This window comes from Pan paniscus, chromosome 10, assembly GCF_029289425.2.
Source record: "Pan paniscus chromosome 10, NHGRI_mPanPan1-v2.0_pri, whole genome shotgun sequence".
In the NCBI taxonomy this organism is placed as follows: domain Eukaryota; kingdom Metazoa; phylum Chordata; class Mammalia; order Primates; family Hominidae; genus Pan; species Pan paniscus.
The window spans coordinates 98,770,003-98,780,825 of record NC_073259.2 but is presented as its reverse complement, the minus strand read 5'-3'; the positions used below and the strand labels follow the sequence as shown (position 1 = coordinate 98,780,825).

The window sequence follows — 10,823 nt, the reverse complement described above, 5'->3', positions numbered from 1 at the left end:
TTCACAGTGAGTGTTACAGCTCATAAAGTTAGTGCAGACCCAAAGAGTGAGCAGCATTTATTGTGAAGAGGGAAAGAACAAAGCTTCCACAGGGTGGAAGCAGACCTGAGCAGGTTGCCGCTGCTGGCTTGGTGGCCAGCTTTTATTCCCTCATTTGGCCCCAACCACATTCTGCTGATTGGTCCATTTTACAGAGTGCTGATTGGTCCTTTTTACAGAGCACTGATTGGTCCATTTTACAGAGCACTGATTGGTGCATTCACAATCCTTTAGCTAGACACAGAGTGCTGATTGGTGCGATTTTACAGAGTGCTGATTGGTGCATTCAGAAACCTTTAGCTAGACACAGAGCACTGATTGGTGCATTTTTACAGAGTGCTGAATGGTGCATTTACAATCCTTTAGCTAGACAGAAAAGTTCTCCAAGTCCCCACCTGACCCAGAAGCCCAGCTGGCTTCACCGCTCACTACCAAAAATCCTCTTTGCTCTACCCTTAAAATATATCCAGATTCTAGCCACCATCTCATCATTCTCATTCTCTTCTAAGTCACCAACACCTTCCATGTGATGCCAACAAGCCACCAAACCTCTCTTTCTTGGACATTTGCTATAGCATCCTGACTGACTCACTGCTTCTTATTTTGTACATTTACTCTCTTTTTTTGAAAGTGCGGTCAGAGTAATTTTTTCCAAATATCCTACATGATTTTACTGCTCTACTCAAAACTTTCCAAATGCTCCCATTCCTTCTTAAATTATCCGCATTCCTTCTCTCTCCTACTACTTTAACCTTGCTCATTTTGCACCTGTACAATAAATTATTTGCTAATCCTCTATTTCAGCCAACAACTTGAAGCCTCATGCTCTCTACTAGGACTGCCCCTAATCTGGATTTCCAGATAACCTCAAGACGTGCTCCACTAGATTATTCCACTCAGTTTTTGGACTAAATATCACCCTCTTAATGAGGTCTTTATTAACAACTCTATTTTAAAATGTAACCCCATAACCCCTTGGATCTCTTTGTTTCCCCAATGCCCTGTTTTATTTTCTAATAACATCACTATATTATATGCATTTTTATTTATTTATTGTTTATTGTCTGTCTTACGTCACTAAAATGCATACTGCATGAGACAAGTATTTTTGTGTGCTTAATTTCTGGTCTGTCCCCAGTGCCTATCAGAGTGACTGGACATTCTGATCAATGAATACTAAAAAAATGGAGGCAAAATAATTCTTTAATACAATGTTAGATATGGGCCAGTTATTGCTTCTTTCATGAGAAAATGCTGAACTAACGCCAGCCATGCATTGTTTACTTAAATAGAATTCTCAAACCCCTGAGAATATATCTGCAAACTTTTAAGTAGGAGAAACACTGGCATAAAGCTTAATTTCATAGCCTTTGGATTTTACAGATTTGGTAGAAATCCTGGTTCTGACACTAGCTTGTAACATCTGTCAGTTTACTTAACCTGCAAGCCTTAATGTCATCTGCAAAATACATAAAAATTTTATGTGATGAAGTGAATCATTTGATGGCAATTATTTATTACAGCATAAAGTAATATTATTTTAAGTTTTGTTATATGATTCTAAGGCGTTTACTACAGGAATCTATGTTTCTAGATGGGGACCAACTGTGATTAGTTATTTTGGAGCAAATCCAGCTAACTCAAGGAATACTCAAACCAGTGATAGGGTCCTCAGTAGCATCACACTCTAACCATTTGAACAATCATTCTCCATAGGAAAAAGATGTTGGGCACTAATCCTAATTCTGTTCCTGCTAAGAGACTGGGAGATAAAATAAAGCTTTAGAAACTACTTAATTACTTTGTAAAAGTTGAAAGAGTCTCAAGTGGACTCTTTATTTTGCCTTTATAATGGCTTTGTACCACTAAGTGAAATAGTTCTGATGTTTATCAAGTGAATCCTGGGATTCTGACAAACTAAGACTTTCCTACCTTCTTTTACTGTGCCTCAAAATATTAACCTTAAATTAAGTAGGATGACCACATTTATCAATTTATTTATTTATAAATATTTGGAAATAATTAAGAATTTATCTGGTTTATATTATAGACATAGGTATATTGTAGAAAGGCTATATATTTTTAGTTTAAAGACTTTTTTCCTGAAATTATCAATAGAAAATTGGAACATATAAAGAATTACACAAGAAAATCTTATACAGTATTGACTTGGAACCTTCCTTGACCTAGCTATAGATCCTGTGAGATGGTTTCAAAGCTGAAAGATTCCCCCTTTAAAAATTTTGTTTTTATTAATGGGTCATGCCTGATATAATTAGAATTTATGACACAAAATTAAACTGTTATATATAAAATACACATCATATTTCAGTATACAAAAGCTCACAGCCAAACAAAAATTTCACCAGAATATTTTATAATATCACAGATGCTTAACTTGTTCAAATGCTTAATTTGTTCCTCTAGAATTCATGAATTAATTAACTTACTTTTGTCTCCTAAACAAAAGTGGACTTTTAAATTAAAACTTTCCTTTGCTTCCGAAGCAAGATATGGCTAACTTCATATATTATTTCCCTCATATCAGTTCAAAATGAGATGGTACAACTAATGAAGTTACTCCTACCTGTCTGTTTTCACTATTGGATCATACCTAATGCAAGAGTTTCCAAACTCTGACCCTCATTTATTTATTGTAGCCTCCAAATGAGCATTTCCATCATCCATGGTAGTTGCTCAATTAGTTCAGTTCTATTACAAATCATTTATTGAACACTTATGGGCTAGGCACTGTACTATGTAGAAGAGTAGCAAAAAAAAATAAATTCTACAGACATATTTATGGCATCTTTATCCCCCATAGGATCTGAGGTATGTTACAAAATGTATATGCAATATACAAAGTATAAAATAATCTTCTTACAATTGTTTTTGAAGTAATATGAATATGAAAAGAATAAAAAACAAGATAAAATAAAATCAATAGGAATGTGTAGCGGGAACAATAATACTCAAGATTTTTAAGGGTTGCAGTTTTCCTGCCATTGGGACTGAAGCCATGAAAACTTTTTTTACTTATCAGTTTCGATGAGTAAATAAAATTTAGTATATCTCAAAGAATAGATATGTCTCTTTTAAGTCATCTTTATTGAGTACTTATTATATGTTTGGAATTTTCTAAGTACTAGACATTTGAGAGTTATGGTATATTTTCAGGGTGAGTGCCTAGAAGGTTAATATTCTGTATTATGTATTACTTTCTTCCTTTTTTTTTTTTTTTTTTTTTTTTTGAGACAGAGTCTCACTCTATCTCCCAGGCTGGAGTATAGTGGCTCAATCTGGGCCCACTGCAACCTCCACCTCCTGGGTTCAAGCAATTCTCATGCCTCAGCCTCCCAAGTAGCTGGGATTATAAGGCTTGCCACCATGCCTGGCTAATTTTTGTATTTTTAGTAGAGATGGGGTTTTACCATGTTGGTCAGGCTGGTCTGGAACTCCTGACGTCAGGTGATCCGCCTGCCTTGGCCTCCCAAAGTTCTGGGATTACAGGCGTAAGTCAACTCACCCGGCCTCTGTGTTTCTAATTAGAGACATATCCATGGGCTTTGGCAGTTTATCAGATATTGGGTTGGATTAAGGCTGTTTTGTGAAATGTAGACATGATAGTTGGCTTCAGTTATATTTCTATGGAAGAGGGGTTGCAAAGATACACAGCAAATTGGGAGAAAACTATAATTCAGTGCAACTATACCTTACTACAACCATATCTGGAAAATATATTTCCAAGCTAGTTGTATTTATTTAAACAGCCATCATCGAAAATCCCTTAAATACCTAGTACACAGGTTGCAAAAATGAAATAAAACAGTCCCTGCTTCCAGCAATCCAGAACCATGCTCCCTCTTAAAATCTTCTGTTCCCAACAGCTGCCCCAGGAATAACAGAGTAAAAAATATGACTTATCAGGACCCCCACAAGAGGTGATTTTTCTCCTGAAATTTTTACAAAGAAAAGCAAAGTCAAGGATCATATGCACTGTCTGTATTCCCATTTAATTTAAAAAACCTTCATAAACATATTAAATCATATCTGCTTATATGAAATATTTACATTTTATAAATGGACATCCTAATCATAAGCTACACTGATGGCTCACAAACTCTTACATCAGAGAGGATAAAGGAAGACTTGGCATGTCCTTCCCAAAAGGTTCCCAACCATTGATTTAATTGTTGAATGCTAAAAGTGGTATGTGCCATATTTGTAATGAAAACCAAAACAAACTCAAAAAGGTAAGCACATGGGGCAAATACTTTGATAAATGAAACTTTTTTTGCTGTTCATAGGGAAAAAATAAAAAGACTGCTTGCCTCTGTATGGAAAAATCTCATTAGTATTTCAAAGACCATAAGCTGGTAACTTGATCAAACTGTCCCCTGAAGATAAAGTGTCATATACATAAATGCAATTCATTTGTGAACACCTTTGTTTTCTGTCTTTGAAAAAACTGAGATTCTCATCATTTTCTGTGACAGGGAATAAAAATAGAATGAGGTAAAAAGCACCATTCCCTTAATGAAGTTTTTCTTATTAGAAACCCCAGTGTCTCAGTGTTCTGACGTTTGTGCCTTTTGATTTTAATGGTGCAACTTTATCTTTTGGGCAGAGTGCTCTGACACAGATCCTAATATATATTTGCCTAATTAAAATTCAGAAGGTGATGAGAGGCAGGACGTCTCTTAAGCTGTTTGCCAAATACTATCCCTTTCATGGCTGTAATTCAAATTATTTAATTGAATGAAAATTTTATTTAAGATCTTCAGGTTAAAGAAAAAAATACCAAGATAGAACAATCATGACAAATAGAAACCAAGAGCACACCATCCTTATTTTAATGGGAAACTTAACTGTTGCCAAATATATATGAAATTGGTTTTTCATTTTGAGTATAAAAATATCAAATAGATATTCACTTGAACCTCTTACAGAGGATCAACTGAAAAGTCATTAAAGCTAAAATTTGCTTAGTTTTTTAGTTCTTTAAAATAATTTAGAATAAAAGGAACATCTAAATCAGCATGTTCAGGATCCCGGTTGGATGCCATTTCATCTAAAGCTTTCATTTTTCTCATTCTACTCGCTCCCATTGGTATTGTTCCTGGATCACACCCAAGACATCTGCTCAGCTGTGCTCTCGTCTTTAAATATGATGATGTTGTGATTAGTGGGATACAGCGCTTAGCTCTGGGATTGTGTTTTATACTACAGTCCACTGTTACCTACTGTGCCCTTCTGCTCATTTGCTAAGCAGATGGTCAGGATTAGGGGTACATCTGTAAGCATGAAAGAAATATGTCTTCGGTGTAACGCTGACTGACCTAAACAGGGAATGAACTTCTGGTCCTCACCTTATTTAGCCCTTACTATAGCAAAACAAGATAATCGGTCCAGGTGCAAAGTAAACAAATTAAGGAAACACTAATTTATACCCAAGAAGAAAATAATCAGGGTCAGAATGGTATTTTTGTTGCATCAATATTTATTCAGGACACCTTCCCAGAAAGAAATGCTGAAGACTTCAAAGGTAAAGGACAAAACTTGTCAGATGATTAAAATAATATATAATGAAGAACAGTTGAAATGCCATAAGCAGTTACCTGGAGTGGCAAAGAAAGGAGGGACACAATTTGGAAGACTTGAAGAAGCTACTCTTTGAAATATGAAACCAGATTAGTGATTACTATGGACCTTGATGTTGACCACTGTGCTAAGTTCGTTACACACATTATTGCATTGAATTCTTACATAATCCCTCCAGAGTAAATATCTTCATCTTCATATTACAGGCTGAGGAATCTGGGACTCAGAGAGGTGAAGTGACTTCCCAAGATCACAAATATCTGCAAAAGTCAACATTATGAATAACTGAAAAGAATAAATACAATAAAATAAGAAATACAATAAAGTCAGCAAGTAAGAAAGAATAGCACCATTAATGTGCCCATGTTTTAAAAGAATTAAAGGGAAAAAAAGGCAGAAATGTATTAGGTCATAGTATAAAAGAGGTAGCTGCAAAAGATATAAGGGGGGTTTGGGTGCTTCCAGGCAGGCTTGTTATGCCAAACATTTACATTTATTTACACGTCTGCACACGTGGTTGACATCTTGGTGTTGACAATGGGTGAAAATGTGTGAAAATGGGCACGTTCTGAATGTCAGCAACATATACTTGAACAGGTGGTTCTACAATAAATGACAATAAAAGTAGCAATTCAATTGGGTCATAGTGACAAAAGAAACAGGAGACAATGCCTTAAGATCCTGGATAGAATAATCTGATTAAGATTCAGACAATTGTTGCACTTTGGGTATTAAATATTTCAATTTGGGGAAAAGGTAGAAATAGATGTTTATACCAGAAGTGTTTATACACAGATAAAGCTAATCATGCTCATAAATCTCACAGTTTAGGCTAAAGTAATATTATATATGTCTACATATAAATACATAAATCACATATATATAAATGTTTTATCTATTAAATCACATATATAGTACACATATAGCTTTATGTAAAAATTACCATCCTACATATTACAAATATATGTATAAGTTAATTAGGCTATTACATATGTCATTATACACAATTATTTTAACTTTATCTTGGCTTTTATATATATAAATTGATTTCATTATTGCATATTATATATGCTGTATATAAGATTAACCCTGTAGTCAAGAATACATATTATTTTTATCAGCTTTTTATAAAATCAAAGAGGAAAATTTTTGTTGGGTTAAAATAAGAACAGTAAAAAAAAGTTTTGATAGTATTCTCTTTTATTATTCAATATATATAGGACTTATTATGCTATCAATATCTGTCTCTCCCACTAGACTGGTTTATGAGGTCTGGAACCCTATGTAAGCCATGGTTGACCACAAGTAACTGAAACCACAGAAATTACAATTGTGGATAAGGTGGGACTACTGTGTAACTTGGCAAATGCTTCCTTTGCACTCAATAACAATGTGTATTCTGCAATATGGTTATAATAGTCTATAAATGTCAATCATCTATATTCTTACTGATTTTTCTTCTCTTATTTGTGTTACTAATTAATGAGAAAGAGATATTTAAATTTCCAACAAAATTGTGGATTCATCTATTCTTTTCCCTTTAGTTATAACCATTTCTGCTTTATGTATTTTGAAGCCTTTTTATAAGAGTTACTTAGGATTGTTATTTCTTCTTGATGAACATTATTAAATGTTCTTATTTTTACTGTTCATGATAACTTTTTGAAGTCAACTTTCATGTTAACATAGCCACACAGTCTTCCTTATGCTTTTTGTTTTCCAGATGTATCAATTTCCCATGTTTCTTTCTACTTCTTGGTGTCGGTAAATTTAAAGTATATTTCTTATAAACAGTATGTAGTTAAGTTTCGACAATCTCTGCTTTTTTAATGGATCCTTTTGTGTGGTTACATTTAATCTATTTGTTAGTGGTGTTACTTTAAGTCTACTATCTTGCTCTATTTGTTTTCCATTTGCTCCTAATGTTCCTGGCTTCTTTGTTTCTTGTTTCCTGTCTTCTTTTTGGTAAATGAAATCAATGTTAGTATTCCATTCCAAATCCTCTGTTGACTTTTAGCTATACCTTGTATCATGCTTGTTCTGAATATTAAAAGTACAGCCCTAACTTATCAGAATCTACCTTTAAATTTTTTTAAAGGACTTCAAATGTAACAACCCTGCAAGAGTTTTATTTTATTCACCCATTTATCCTCATTCTTTATCATATATATGTTGTTAACACATATTTTATTAACATATACTAAACCACAAAATGCATTGTTAATATTTTTACTTAAGTTGTGAGTTGACCTTTAAATGTTTCTTAATAGAGAGAGAAACATTTACTTTTATTTATGTTCATGGATACCTTTTATACCATTACCAGTTCTCTCGATTTTTGTCTATGTATTTTAATTTCTATCTGGTACATTTTCTTTCAGTTTGAAGAACTTCTTTTTGCATTTCTTTTGTGGCATGTAAAGGAAAGAGATTTGATTAGCTTTTATGTATACAGTTTTTCTTTTATAATTTTAAACATTATTTCATCATATTTGGCATTCAATTTTTCAAATGAGAAATCAGTTCTCATATGTATTGTTGCTGTTCTTTATATAATGTATTATTTTCCTTGATGATTAAATATTTTCTTTTTATCCTTGGTTTTAAATAATTTGATAATGTACCTAGATTTTTAAAATATTAATTTATATTTTATGTTGTTTTGCATTTGTTGAACTTTCTTGATCAGTGGTTACTCTGACTAGCCCTAGAGATTCATAAAATATTGGTATGAGGCAGATTCGGTGCTTTTAATGTCTTGAATTCAACTCTCTTAAGAACTTGATTGCGTAGCACATTTAGGCATTAATGGTATATGTTCTTAGGCCTAGAGAATATAACTCACATTTTGTTCCATGAAAGTTCAGTAAATTACTAAAATGAAGTTGGAAAAAACAAGGCAAGTCAATGTAGAAATGAACCATTAAAATAATAGTAGAGAAAGTATTTTTGATAGTAGAAAAGCAAAGGAAAAATAAAGAATTTGATTTCAAATAAAGTAAGTAGAAAAAGTATGATTTTAAATTACATTTTGACATAAACCTTAGAAGTTTTTATGCAGTAGATAATTTTTGTGATACAGGAAAGGAAGCTCATGACAAGGCAGTCAGTTATTCTAGTAAAAAAACCACTTACAAACTAACAGCAAAAAAACGATACTACATTTTTGTTTATCTCACATTGTGTAATGGATACTTAGTGAAACATAAAACCCACTGGTCCATATAGTTAAAGAGATTAATACCTAATCCCCTTTAAACGATAAATGTAAAGAAACAAAAACAAAACATGTTGCAAATAACTACACCCACACTATCCAACTAAAACTATATACATCTTACAATAGCTCTCTCTATATATATTACTATATAAATTTTATAATGTGTTTATATATAATTTTATCGTAATGGTAAGTTTCCTTCGAAGCAATCTTAGTTTGGGGGTCATTTTTACTGCTTGCTTTTTTCAATTGTCATAAACTAGTGTAAACCGAAAATAAAATTATAAGCCCCTACTCAACTGAATGCATCTCTCCTCTCTGCCATGGTCATTTCTAAAGTAAACCTGAAACATTAGTTCAGGCCATAATGGAAATGGGTGGTTGAACCTGCCTTTCTATACCTCTCTCCCTTTGGAATTCATACACAGCTGACCAGCATTAACATTAAAACAGTTTTTAAGGGTGACAAAATATAATCTTTGTAGCAATAAAATACCAACCTGACCGATGACAGGCCCTGAAAAAAATCAAAGTATTTTACCCCAAAATATATTGCACATATTTGGAAATGGCCCTCCAAAGCTGTCTCGTGGGGGAAAATCTACATTCTGTAGAGAATCCTCTCCTCTTTCCAGGTCTTTTTCCTGATCCAGGAGAAAATTAACTAAGCATCTAGCACTTTTTAAAGTCTGAAAAGAAACATTTACAATCTATTCTCTCTGAATTCTGCTACCTGGAAGGCCCAGTTGCATAATAAGAGAAGTAACAAGAACCTTGGTCTCCATGGCCCCTTATCTTAAATCAGACCCTTCCTTCTATGGATTCTATATCTTTAGATAAATTCTTTCAACCAATTGCCAATAAGAAAATATTTGAATCAACCTATGATCTGAAAGTACCACTCCCTCCCACACTTCAAGTTGTCCCACCTTTACAGACCGAGCCGATGAACATTTTACATGTATTGATTGATACCTTATGTCTGCCTAAAATGTATAAAACCAAGCTGTAGCCCAACCACTGATGAAGGAATTTCTCAGCCACTTTACCAACTGGGCAACTCCATGGCCAGCAGTGTTCCCCTCCTCCCCCTCCCACAAACTCCCTTCCCCCTCCCCCAAACACCCTGTCCCCTGCCCCCCGCCCCCCTCCTCCACCTCAGCCTGCTGCTGGAGGTGCCCCACCCACTTAGCTCACCTGTATTATAGCTTGTGCCCACATTCAATGGTTTCTGAGCTCTTGTTCCGCTTCCAAGAAGAATGAGGATACACTGAAAATTGAAGTGTGAGGATGGGCAGAGAAGAATTTTTTGAGTAATGGAGCAGCTCTCAGTGGACAGGGGATACCATACGGTGGTTCCAGATTCCTGCTGTTGGGTGGGTTCTCTCTCCCTGTGGCTGGGTCTGTGGCATTTTATGGACTCAGAATGGGAAGTGCATGCTGATGGGTTTGTGAGTATGCAGAAAGGTTAATGAGAAGACATCACTCAAAGGGGGGTACAACAGTATATAAAACCCATTAGGAAAAGGTAGGTATATGTCAAATCTGTCAAGGGTAGGGATCAATTAGAGGAAAGTGCGCCAAACAGGAAGACGGGTTCTCAACCCTCTCCATGGATTTGACTTGTAGCTTGGCTTTCAGGCTTTAAACTGTCTTTGGCTTGGGGTGGGGTTTCACCCCTATCTGCCTAGGCATTTGCCTGCCTCCTGCGCCATCACCACCTTGGGCACATGTTCTCAGGAGCTCTGTGTGTGTGTGTGTGTGTGTGTGTGTGTGTGTGTGTGTGTGTGTGTGTATTTACTGTTTATATTATGAATCTCCCTCAAGAACAACTCTTCTTTGACATCTTCAATTTGTCATTCTCCTTTGACCTGTCGACCCAACATGTCACATCCTCAAGAAGATTTAGGTACACTGACATGAAATGAGACTTTTTCCTCATTTTCAACTAGACAACTTTATT

General features: G+C 34.7%; 1 long non-coding RNA gene across 1 annotated transcript in view; it reads right to left on the bottom strand.

Annotated features, from left to right (window-relative positions):
- Positions 1-5,527: 5,527 nt before the first annotated feature.
- LOC117975501 (uncharacterized) overlaps positions 5,528-10,823 on the bottom strand; it is a 67,693-nt gene continuing 62,397 nt past the window's right edge. Inside the window, exons 3-4 of the long non-coding RNA XR_008620459.1 lie at positions 10,058-10,130; positions 5,528-5,900 (exon numbers count right to left, since the gene is read on the bottom strand). This is a non-coding gene — a long non-coding RNA (uncharacterized LOC117975501). The remainder of the gene's footprint in view (positions 5,901-10,057; positions 10,131-10,823) is intronic.